This window comes from Fukomys damarensis, unplaced genomic scaffold (genome assembly GCF_012274545.1).
Source record: "Fukomys damarensis isolate Sample0158 unplaced genomic scaffold, DMR_v1.0_HiC HiC_scaffold_23, whole genome shotgun sequence".
In the NCBI taxonomy this organism is placed as follows: Eukaryota; Metazoa; Chordata; class Mammalia; order Rodentia; family Bathyergidae; genus Fukomys; species Fukomys damarensis.
In genome coordinates, this window is record NW_022900935.1 from 2455614 (window position 1) to 2466838 (window position 11225).

An 11225-nucleotide genomic window follows, 5' to 3' on the forward strand; every position below is an offset into this window, starting at 1 on the left:
GAAAATCGGTTTGTGGCGGGTAGAGGTTTAGCTGGGCTCAGCACACAGCTGCAGTCTGTATCTGCTTGATTCTGCCGTCTGGGGGCTGTGGTGGCTCAGGGCAGTCTCGAAGCAGAGAGAAAGGCAGGTTTTCCCATGTGGACCTTGTGGCGGGGCCACTTCTCCAAAGCACAGAAGCAGCAGTAGCAACTCCCCCCGGAAGGTACCTCAGGGCTGAGTGGGAGCCGGACCTTGGGTGGGTGGGGGCCTGTCCTGGGTCCAGAAGTTCATGATGTCAGGTGCTGTTGCTCCATGATATTCTTGGCTCTCTTTGCTTTTTCTCACAGATTTACTTTATCCTTACCTTGTTGCCACATAACAGCCATGACTGAGTAGTTTTGGAACTGACATCATGGGCTAAACAACAGATAGTGGTTCTGTGGGGACATACAGTGATGAGAGGAAAAAATGGTTCTTTCCCAGAAGCCCTCAGTGAAGGTCTCTTCATCTCATTGGCTTGTTGTGGGTGACATGTTTCTCTATGAGCCAATCACTGTCCACAGAGGGTTGGGACGTGCCTCTCAGTTGAGTGTGGAATAAGTAAGTCCCATCCAAGTCACACGTGGAAGGAGGGAAGGACAAGTCTAAAGTGAGATGTGCTGCCAACCAGGATATAAGGGAACCAGTGGCTACCCTGACGGCTACCTGCTGTTCCTGCTTCCGGTTCTACCTCCATCCTCCATCCTCACCCTCCATCCTCAACCCTTCAGCGGTCATAATTCTGCGTGCAGGAGCCACATGAACCACCCCAGGGCTGCTCAGAAACCTTCAGTGTCTGGACAGCTCCCTGGGGGCCCAAGCTGGGGTTCATAGGATTTTCTAAGGATGCCCTGTGCTTCCTGCACCCAGAGAAACCCCAGACCTCCAGGGCCTCACTTCTCCCTCCCATCAGGGTTAATGCCTTTTGCGGTCACAGTGTTCTTCGTCATCTTAGTTCTTCTGAGTCTCAGTCAAACAGCACTTCCTCCTGAAGTTGTTCTTTGTCATAATTTTCTACTCCTATCCTTTGCTTTATTGTTCTTTACACACAGTGCTTTATGAAACAAATATATTTTCTATCTCTTTGTAATGACACACACACACACACACACACACACACACACACACACACCAGCATCACCATCTCCGTGTTCATGGCGGTGCCTACAGAGCTCAGCACAGTGCCCGGCACCTAGTAGGTTGTCAGTAAACACTTGCTGAAGGCTGTAGCCCAAGGACACCTGCCACCTCCTCCTAGCAGCTCAGTGAGAGCTCCCTGCTCCTCACCAGCCTTGGTCCTTCGGCCAGAATTCAAGGACCCAGGGATCGCATGTCAGTGACCTGATGATCGTGATGTGTGTCTTGCCATTGGCCTGTCCACCCTGGACCTTGGGGGCAGCAGGCTAACAGCGGTGCTTTCCTCTAACCTCCTTTTCCTTCTTACTCAAGACTGCCAGGATCTTATTAGCCCTGTTTACAGGGCCGGGATGTCGAGCGATTAATTTTTAATGGCTTGGTTTATTGCATGTTTGAATGGTTTATTGAGTAATTCCCACATTTAAGTGATTAATTCCCCAGAGTTCAAAACGACTGGTTAGTTTTACATTAATCAGGGTTTCTGAATGCCAAGAGACAATCAATCAATCCTTCCTGCCAGGGAGAGTAATGTTAAAATACCTCAAGGTACAATGAGGTTAAGAAAAGGAGTAATTAAAACCCTGTTTACCCTCATGCAGACTTGATGTCTCTCTCACCTCTTCTTTTTCCCTGCTTCTCTTCCCACTTCCTCTCTTTCCCCTGTTAGGCCCCTTCCCTGGACACAGGTGCTCTTGGGAGGAGCAGGCTCACCTGGGCCCCAGGAGGACTTTGGTGGCGAGGCCCCATGTGCTGCTGGATGGGGCTGCATGGCCGCTGGGCGGGCAGGACCCGATGGATCCCTGGCTTCTTCCTCCCCCTTGGTTCCTGACTGGCAGGAAAGCAGTCCCATCTGGCTTTGGGATCAAATGTCTGGTTGCACCTGTGGCTGGACAAGCTCAGGAGCAATGCAGGTGAATCTCCTACGGGGGCAAGGGCAGGGTGTGTGGGCTGGGGCTTTGCCTTGTGACCGTGGAACCCCGGGGCGAGTCTCCTGTGGCTGCTGGAACCAGACACCACATCGCTGTGGCTTCACACGGGTTGAACTTGGGAGCCCTGAATGTGACAACAGAGCCGGACTAAAACCAAGGTGTGGTCAGGATCGTGTCCCTCTTCTTACTTCACCTCTCTCAGCTTCCGGCAGCGCACAACCTGTTCCTCTGTCCAAGCCTGCAGCGTCTCCACATCTTACACCTGACTGTGACCTCTTCTGCATTTGAAGGTCTCTTGTGATTACTGATAATCCAGATCCTCTTCCCCTTCAATTTAGGAGCTTTAATTCCTCTGCTGCCCTAATTGTCCTTGGCTGTGTAATCTGGCATAGTCACAACCCTCCAGGGATTAGAACCACAGCATCAATAGGATAAAGACCCTGCAGCCAGGGACCTGGGTTCAAACCTCAGCCCAGCCTCTAATAGCTGGGGAGGCTGGGATAAGTTTTCTCACAGTGCCTCCGTTTTCTTCTATGTGAAACTGATGTCACTTAATAGCTCCTCCCTCACAGACCTGTTGGGCTGAGGGGCTGAGGAGTAGGGCCTGGAGGCAGGGAGTGCGCTGTAGAGGCGGTGTGATGTCTGTGAGCTGGGGTGGAAGACAGGGTGATGCTGCTGGCCTTGTGGAAGCCTCTGTGGTTCTGCGAGAACGTAGACCGGTGTTGGGTAAGTGGGCGGTGCTTTAGAGAGTGATTAAAAATCACAAAGCCATTCACGAGGGCAGGGAGAGAACCTCAGTGGCCCAGCTCTCGAGAGCCCCTGAATGCTGCCAGCCTCGGGGGAGGAGAGCCGGGGCACAGGAGGCAGTCACCGGACAGGCAGCAGACACAGGTCAAGGCTCTGCTCCCTGCGTCTCTGGGATGCTGCTGCTGGTCCTTCGAACACCTATGAATGGTACTTACAGCCACCTGAAAACCACAGTTCAGAGCACAGATGGGCCTAGGTCCGCACTGGGGGCTGTGGCAGCAGTGAGGAGCTTGGGCTCTGGACCCACCACAGGCGTGGATTTGAGGCCCGGTGGCACCCTGGACTGGGTGCCTTGGAGGCCATTCCTTTGCTTCTCTAAGCCTCGGTTTCTCCATCCACAACCCGAGCCCTGGCCACTGGGCCGGTGTGCAGATTAAGTGAGGTGAGAGTGGACAGGACCTGGCCCGGTACCCGTCAGCACCCTCAGGTGTTCCGTGTTTGTGGTCCTGCAGGCAGGAGCTCCCATCTGGAAGTTGTTGAGTTAGAAGCTTTGCGGGGTAAAGGCTTGGACTGGATCTTAAAGACCTGAGTGGCGGTGGAAGGGGACTTGACATAATCCTGTCGCAAATGCTCCCGCACGGCTCCTGCTCTGGGGTGTGGGGACACGGAAAGGGTTGTGAGCTCCAGCTGGATCTGAGTTTGGACTTCATCCTGTGGGCAGTGCTTGCTGCTGAGGGGCTAGGGCAGGAGAGTGGCCAGAATCCCAGAGGAGAGGGGTGTGTGTAGGGACCTGGCAGCAGGGTCACATGGAGCCCTCGTGCTGCCAGCAAAGCAACGTATTTAAAAAATGTATTCATTCAGCACCGACTGACTTCACAAACACATGCCGGTTATGTGCTGGGAATATGGGAGTAGAATACAGTTATGGAGCCATGGGCCCCGCGGTGTCAGGGAGCGGACAGCAGCCAGCAGCACACAGTGTCACGGGTGGTGGTGACGGGCTGTGAAAGTGACGTGGCAGGGTGTGGGGTGCTCAGGGAAGCTGAGCCAGAGGATGACACGCAGCTGGGCCTGGTGCTGTGGGCAGAGCGCACAACGGGGACCGAGGGAGTGGGCGGTGGTCCCAAGGCAGAGAGGACAGAGGCGGGCGGGGCTGGGACCTGGAACTTGGAGGAGGGGGAAGAGATGTTGGGTCTGGTTTAGTGTAGTTTATTCTGGTTTTATTCCGCTTTGCCCTCCACTGGGTTATTGCCATTGGCGTAAAAGCCTACTGTGTTATTCCTCATTTTACAAACCCCAGACCTCCGTGCCCCCTCTCTGCAGCTCTTGTTTTTCTTCGCCTCCCTTTACCCAGAGTGCCTCGGAGCTGTCTGCATTCCCCGCCTCATTTCCTCTAACCCCTCTCTTCTTTTTGTAAAAGCCTTTCATTTTAAAACCTTCATCCTTGGAGGAGGTGTGAGAAGATTTCAGGGTCCTCCAGTGCTCTTCACCTGTTTTCACCACTCACTCTCTGACTGCATTTGCTTTTGGCGCTGTTTCTATGTACACATGCCGGTTCCTTCGTGATCTATTTGAAAGTAAATCCGTGACATTTTACCTGTAAATACTTTATGTGTCACTTTAAAATCAAGGATATTCTCTTTGAAAATCTCGGTGTTGGAATCAGATCCTAGAGATTTAACTTGAAAAATGTAACCCTGCTTCAGATTTGAACTATGACAAACTATTACCATCTACTATAGAAATATTTTTTTAAACAATTTACTTTAGGCCTGGGGATGCAGCTCAATGCCAGAGTGCTTGCCTAGCATGCCTGAGGCCCTGGGTTTGATCCTCAGCACCAAAAAAATAGTTAAATAAAATTCACTTGAAAATTTTATTTGCAGTAAGATTTTTTTTTGATGTTCTCAGTTTTGACAATTACATGCTAGTATGGAATGACTGTTATAATCAAGATGTAATACAACTCCATCACCCCCAGATTCCTCCCATCCTGGCGTGGTTCAGTATTTCCACCATGCCCCTCTCTCTGCACAGCCTCCCAAGTCCCTCTCCTGTATCCAGGCAGATCTCAGTGGCCTTAGACATCGGCCCAGGATTTCTCAGTGAACCGCACACAGGAAGGGATGTTGTCTTGCTCCTTCCAGATCTCTTTAAGAGTTAAATCTGCATCTGGCACCACAAGTGGCTGGCATTTGGGTTGTAACTCAAAACTTTGTTCATAAGTTAAAACTAAAATTTTGGTTGTAACCCAAGTAGTTCATATACCAAGCTGGTCATGACTCGAGGGTCCGCTGTAATTCACATGCCCCTAAGGACTAACCACGTGTAGCATTTTCACATGCTTGGGTGCTCTCTGTATCACTTTTTGGTGAACCATTTAAATCTTTTGCCCATTTAGTTTTTTTCTTATTACTGATATTTCATGGTCCTTGATTCTAGGTATAAGTCCTTTATCGGGTGCACAATTTGCTCCTATCCTTCTGCCAGTTTGGAGAGTTTCTACTTTGCATCACAGACAGCCTTGTCACGGTGCTGCAGTGTCTTTGGTACTAAGTCCAGCACCTCAGTCATCTCTGGGTTATTCCTTAAGAACTGTCACATTTTCCTAGTTCTTTGTTCGCCGAGTGCTTCTGACTTGTATAATGGACATTTCAAATAGAAACCGAGCGTCCTTGATCTGAAAGTTCAAAATCGAAAACGCTCCGAACATTTTGGAAAATTCCACACCGTGAAACTGTGTTTCTTCCGTGAAATGAGAAACTTACATGAAATTTACCTTGGAGCTGTGTTTATAATGTACCTAGGAAACATGAATGAAGTTTGTGCTTGGAGTAGGGTCCCGTCCCCGTGGTATCTCATTGTATATACGCAAATATTCCAAAACTCACAGAAAGCGAAATCAAGAGCACTTGTGGTCCCAAGCATTTCGGGTAAGGTGCCCTCACTTGCATTATGCTGTGCGTCTCCTTGGTAGAAGCCCTCAGAGTGTTGGGTTGGCTCCACCGTGATCCTCTCCTGTCCTCGGGAGGTGGGGTTTCCTGTGTCAGTGCTCAGAGGCCGGGACCCAGCCCGCTCACACCTGGTGCCAAGGCGGCTCCTGGCCCTGCCTGCTCCCTTCTCTCTACCACTCTCCTGCTCCACTTTGACCGCACTGCCTGGTCGCAGGGCCAGGAGTCCAGGTGTTCTCTGTCTTGGCTGCCAGTCATTTCCGGGGTGAGGCTGGAACCCTGCCCAGGTCAGCCTGGGAGAGGAACTGGGGAAAGCAGTGGGGGCCTCAGCGCGGGCAGTTGCTACTCCAGGCTTTGTTTTCCTCTTCATTCAGCCTCCCCGCCAGTGTCCTCAGGTGTGTGTTTTTGTCCAGAGTTTTAGTCTTATTCTCCAGGAAGGAGAGCGTTCCTCCACGGTGGCCGTGGACGTAGGGTCCTTTTCTCTGCCCAGATCTAGGGTCAGAACACACGCCGTGTTGGTGGCTGTGTGCTCTGATTTCAAACACTTCTGGGTTTGGCAGGCCGGGCCAGCTGTAGAGCTCTCCCCCGGTCTTCGACACGTTCTCCTGTCCTTTTGACACGCTGTGTCCCCACCGCTCCAGCGTCTCTGCCCCAGCCAAGGGGACCAAAGACATCTGCGTTGCCCCATCCAGTGGATGCCTCCGTCTTCCTCCCGACCCTCAGCACACTTGGCTCCCTCTTGGACACTTTCTTGGCTTGGCCTGTGGCTCACCATTCTCTCTGGGTTCCCTCCTTCCCCCTTGTCCTCCCTGCTGGTCCTCTTCACGATCTTTCTTCAGGCCGGGTCCAGTCTGCACCGGCACCAGGCCCGCTGCAGCCTTCTCCGTCCGGGATCCTCTGTCTCAGCACAGACATCTGTCTTCACACATCTAGCAGGTGTCTCACACTTAGCCCGTTCCTCTCCAGTATTTTCCGGCTCACTAATGACTACGTTGTCCTTCTGGCTCTGCGGGCTAAAGTCTCGGAGTCCTCGCCTGTGTCTCAGTGTGTCAGCTTTTCTCGGTACAGCCCTCTCTGGGGACCTGTGGGAGGTCGGCTTCAGGACCCCCTGGGACACCAAAGCTGCAGATGCCCGGTCTCTTCTGTAAGATAGTGTAGTCTGTGCGCATGAGCTCCACACCTCCTCCTGTGGACGTCACGTCCTCTGGGACTGTGATATCCAATGCAGTGCGGCTTAGGGAACGATGACCCAAAGCCCACCTACGTCGAGGGCAGGCGCATTGCTTTACCGAGTACGTTCAGGCCACTCTTAGGCAAACCCATGAGCACAGAATCCACAGATTGTGTGCTAGAATCTGAGCGCTTCTCACCCTCTTTGTGGCTGCCTCCTCCTTACTGTGGGCTCCGGGCACTGTCCACCTCCCTTGCTTCTCCTTCTGCCCTGCCCACTACAGTCTGTTCTTCTGTTCAGCCCAAATGATCTTGTTGTGACTCTGCTCTGCCCTCCGTGGTCCCCACATCTGTGAGCACCATAGAGAGGCTCACCAGCATCCTCCCTTCACCACACTGGGCCCCCGCTCTTCCTAGCGTACCTCTGGTCCTCCTGTCCTCAGGGCCTTTGCAGTTGCTGTTTATTCTTATGGTGCAGAATGCTGCTTTTGGTATCCGTGGTCCATTTGCTTGCTTAGTGTCACCCTCGAGAGAGGCCTTTTGTGACTGCCCCACCTACTATAACCCCATGCCCCTGGGCCTTGGACGTCCCCAGGCCCCCTCACCCGTTCTTGCTTTCCCCTACTGTATTAACCACCCCCAGGAACTGTGTTTGATTCACTGCTTACCGACAGTCTTTCTTAGTAGCACCTAAATTGCAGAAGGAGAAAAAAAATCGTACCAGTCTAGGATAGTTCTTGGTATATAGGGATTGGTTGTAAAAATGCCTACAGTGACTTAAAGTAGTTAGGCAAGAGAAAGCAATAAAAAGGGTATAAATAGGAAAGAAAAAAGTGAAACTATCCTTGTTTGCAGATTATATGATCTTATGCTCAGAAGACCTTAAAGATTCTGTCCAAAGACTTGTAGGACTGATAAATTCAACAAAGTACTAGGATATAAAATCAATATACAATTAATTGCTTTTCTATATGCCAATAATAGACTACTTGAGAAAGGAATCAGGAAAACAGTTTCATTCATGACAGCTTAAAAAAATACCTAGGGATCAATCTGACCAAAGAGACAGTGAAAATTCCAGAGTTCTGAAGAAAGAAATTGAAGACACTAGAAGAGGGCGAGACCTCCATGTTCATGAATTGGCTGAATTACTGTTGTTAAAATGGCCATTATTGCCCCAAAATATCTTCACAATACCAACAGTGTACTTTACAGATCTAGAAACAACAATCCTAATGTTCATATGGAAACAACTGACTCAGAATAGCAACCCCAACAACAAGGGAAATGCTGGAGACTTCACAGCATCTGGCTTCAAATTATGCTACTCTAAAGCCACAGTAACAGAATCAGCATGGTATTAGCACAGAAATAGACATGTAAGCCAGTGACAGCTATCTGATTCTGGAGAAAGAAACCAAAAATATATGTTGGAGAAAAGACGCCTTCTTTAAGAAAGGATTCTGGGAAAACAGGATACCCACTTACAGAAAATGGAAACTTCCTATCTCTCTGTACAAAAATCAGTTCAAAGTGGGTCAGAGACCTAGGTATAAGACGTGAAACTTTGAAACTGCTCAAAGAAAACATAGGAGACACTTGAAGCCATAGGCACAGGCAAAGCCTTCCTAAATAGGACTCCGGTAGCGCAGGAAATAATAGCAGGATGGCCAGGGGGACTACAGCAAATTAAAACATTTCTGCACAGCAAGGGGAACAATAATCAGAGTGAAGAGACAACCGATGAAATGGGAGAAAATCTTTGCCAGCTACTTTTCCAACAGAGGATTAATATCTACCATATATAAAGAACTCAAGAAACTTAATACCCCCCCAAAAAAATCAGCCCAATCGACACATGGGCACGAGAATTGAACAGACTCTTCTCAGAGGATGTACAGTCAGCCAGGGGTGCATGGACGGACACTGGACATCTTCGGCCATTAGGCGCCCGCCAAGCCAAACGACACTGGGATTCCCTCGCGCCCCTGTCGGAGTGGCTGTCGCGCAGAATACAGAGAACAGCAAACGCTGGCAAGAGTGCAGGGGGAGAAAGGAGGCCTTGCACACTGCCGGTGGGAGGGGAGTAAGCCACTGCGGAAGTCAGTACGGAAATTCCCCGGAAGGGATTAACGCCGGCCTTCCCTAGGAGACCTGCGTACCCACGCGCACTGTGGCACGGTTCACGAGAGCCACGGTGTGGAACCGGCCCAGGTGCCCACTGGCAGATGGATGGATTAGAAAAAAAAAGTACATATACACAATGGAGGTGTATTCAGCCACAGAAAACGAATGAGATTTTTATCATTTGCAGAAAAATGAATGGACCTGGAGCTCATCATGCTGAGCGAAATAAACCAGACTCAGACAAATCTCACGCGTTCTCTAATATGTGGGATCTAAAAAAGATGCCATGAAAGTGGAAGGGAGGCTGTTATTAGATGACGGGCAGGGAGAGGGAGGGCATGAGGGAGGAGGGGTGGAGAGTAGGGGCGTGAATACCATCAAAATACATTCTACACCGACACATCGGGCCCCCAAACGTGAAACTGGGGGTGGCGGAGGGGAAGTGATTAAAGTGATGTAGTCCACACGCACGTCTGCCAGGGGGACCCACTAATCTGCGTAACGCACTTGCACGCGTACGAAAAGCAGGGGAAAAGGCGGCCGGTGTCCCCTCGGCGCTGGCTCCCGAGACCGTCTGAGCTTCCTTCCTGGGGAGGAAGGGCCCTGCCGCCTCCCTCGCGCTTCCCGTCTGGGTCCTTGGGGCCACAGCCTGGAAACCTCCACCTTCACTCCCTCCAGGGAGAGCCCCAGTGACAGCCTCAGTGGGGCTCCCAGCGCTGTCTGCGGAGACTCCGTGTGCCGGGCGAGGGCGCCTGCGTCGGTCCGCAGCAGCCACTGCCCTGGCGGTGGGAGGAGGGAGTTGGCGGCAGAGCTGCATCCTGGCCTGTCACCCAGGCCTCCCGTGCCCCGTCACCATGCTAATGCAGTGTCAGCGCTCCGTCATTCAGCCTGCCCGCAGGCGAGGGGACTGCTCTGCCAGGCTCTGCTGTCAGAGCTCGCTGCAGGCGGGGAGGCCTAACCTGACCGCAGCCTGGCGACGGCAGGGAGCCCGGGGCCAGGGCCTGACAGCAGCTGTCACCCTCCATAGTGAGGGGCAGTTGCAGTGGCCGCCCACGGAAGTGGAGGCAGAGCTTGTGTGTCCTTGGAGGGTGACAGCCCAGTGTGGCCTTGGGGCGGAGCTGCCTCCCTGCAGGGCTCCCCTCTGGGCTGTGAGTCTCCTTCAGGACACAGCACAGTTCTGTCATTGCCTCGCATTCCCGTGACCCCTGAGGTCACCTTCTCTCATCACCTCTGGCTGGTGACAGCTACCCATCTGTTTCTGTCCTTCCAGCTCTTCCAGTTCTAGACTGTCACGTGAACGGAATCACACAGTATGTGTCCGTTGGTACGTGGCTTTGTTCACTCAGCTTCCTGCCTCCGAGACCTACCCATGACACTGTGTGCGTCAGCAGCTGGTTGCTTTTCACTGCTGAGTAATATTCCATCGGATAAAACTTGTTTTATCCTCGTTGGATGGTAGTCGGGTTACGTCTACTTTGGGGTGTGGAGCATTTCTCTGTGAACACAGTCTTTTATTTCTCTTGGATAAGTACGCTGGGGTGGAAATGTTGGGACATGCGGGAGGTTGTGTTCAACTTTTTAAGGGACCATCACAGCATTTCCCAAAGTGTCTGCACCATTTTCCTGCTGACTAACAATGCTCAGTGTCTCCGGTGCTTGCTACCACCTGTGTCGGCTCTGGTAAACTGACGGTGTGAGTCTTTCTCACTCGATTTAAAAGTTGGAGTGTTTCTCTGGTTACTGGGTTTCAAGAGTTCTGTTTCTCGGTCAAGTTTTTAAATCAGCTGTCTGATTCATAAATCTCCCCTTGCGATGAGAAGGGAATGTCTTTTCAGTCTCCGAGCAGTGCCCTTCAAAAAGCAAACGTGCTTGAGTTTAATGAAGCCCACTTCGTCAGGCTGGCCTTTTATGGATCAGGCTTTTGTGTTTGAGAAAACTTAACTTCCTTAAAGTCACGGTGTTTTTTCCTCCTTTGTTTTCTTTTATAAATTTAGCAGTTTCTAGTTGGGGTTTTGTATAGGATGCTATGGTCCATTTTGCGGTTTTGTTTTTTTGATAAAGTGGCCTGAGGTGTTGCACTCAGGGCATTTGAACTAAGCTACGTTCCGGCCCTTTACAGTTTTTTTTTTTTTTTTGTGTTTTTTGG

The 11225-nt window shown here is 51.2% G+C and overlaps 1 protein-coding gene across 3 annotated transcripts in view; it reads left to right on the forward strand.

Annotated features, from left to right (window-relative positions):
* Actl8 (actin like 8) overlaps positions 1-11225 on the forward strand; it is a 55077-nt gene that overhangs the window by 38639 nt on the left and 5213 nt on the right. The gene's annotated exons all lie outside the window — the stretch shown is intronic.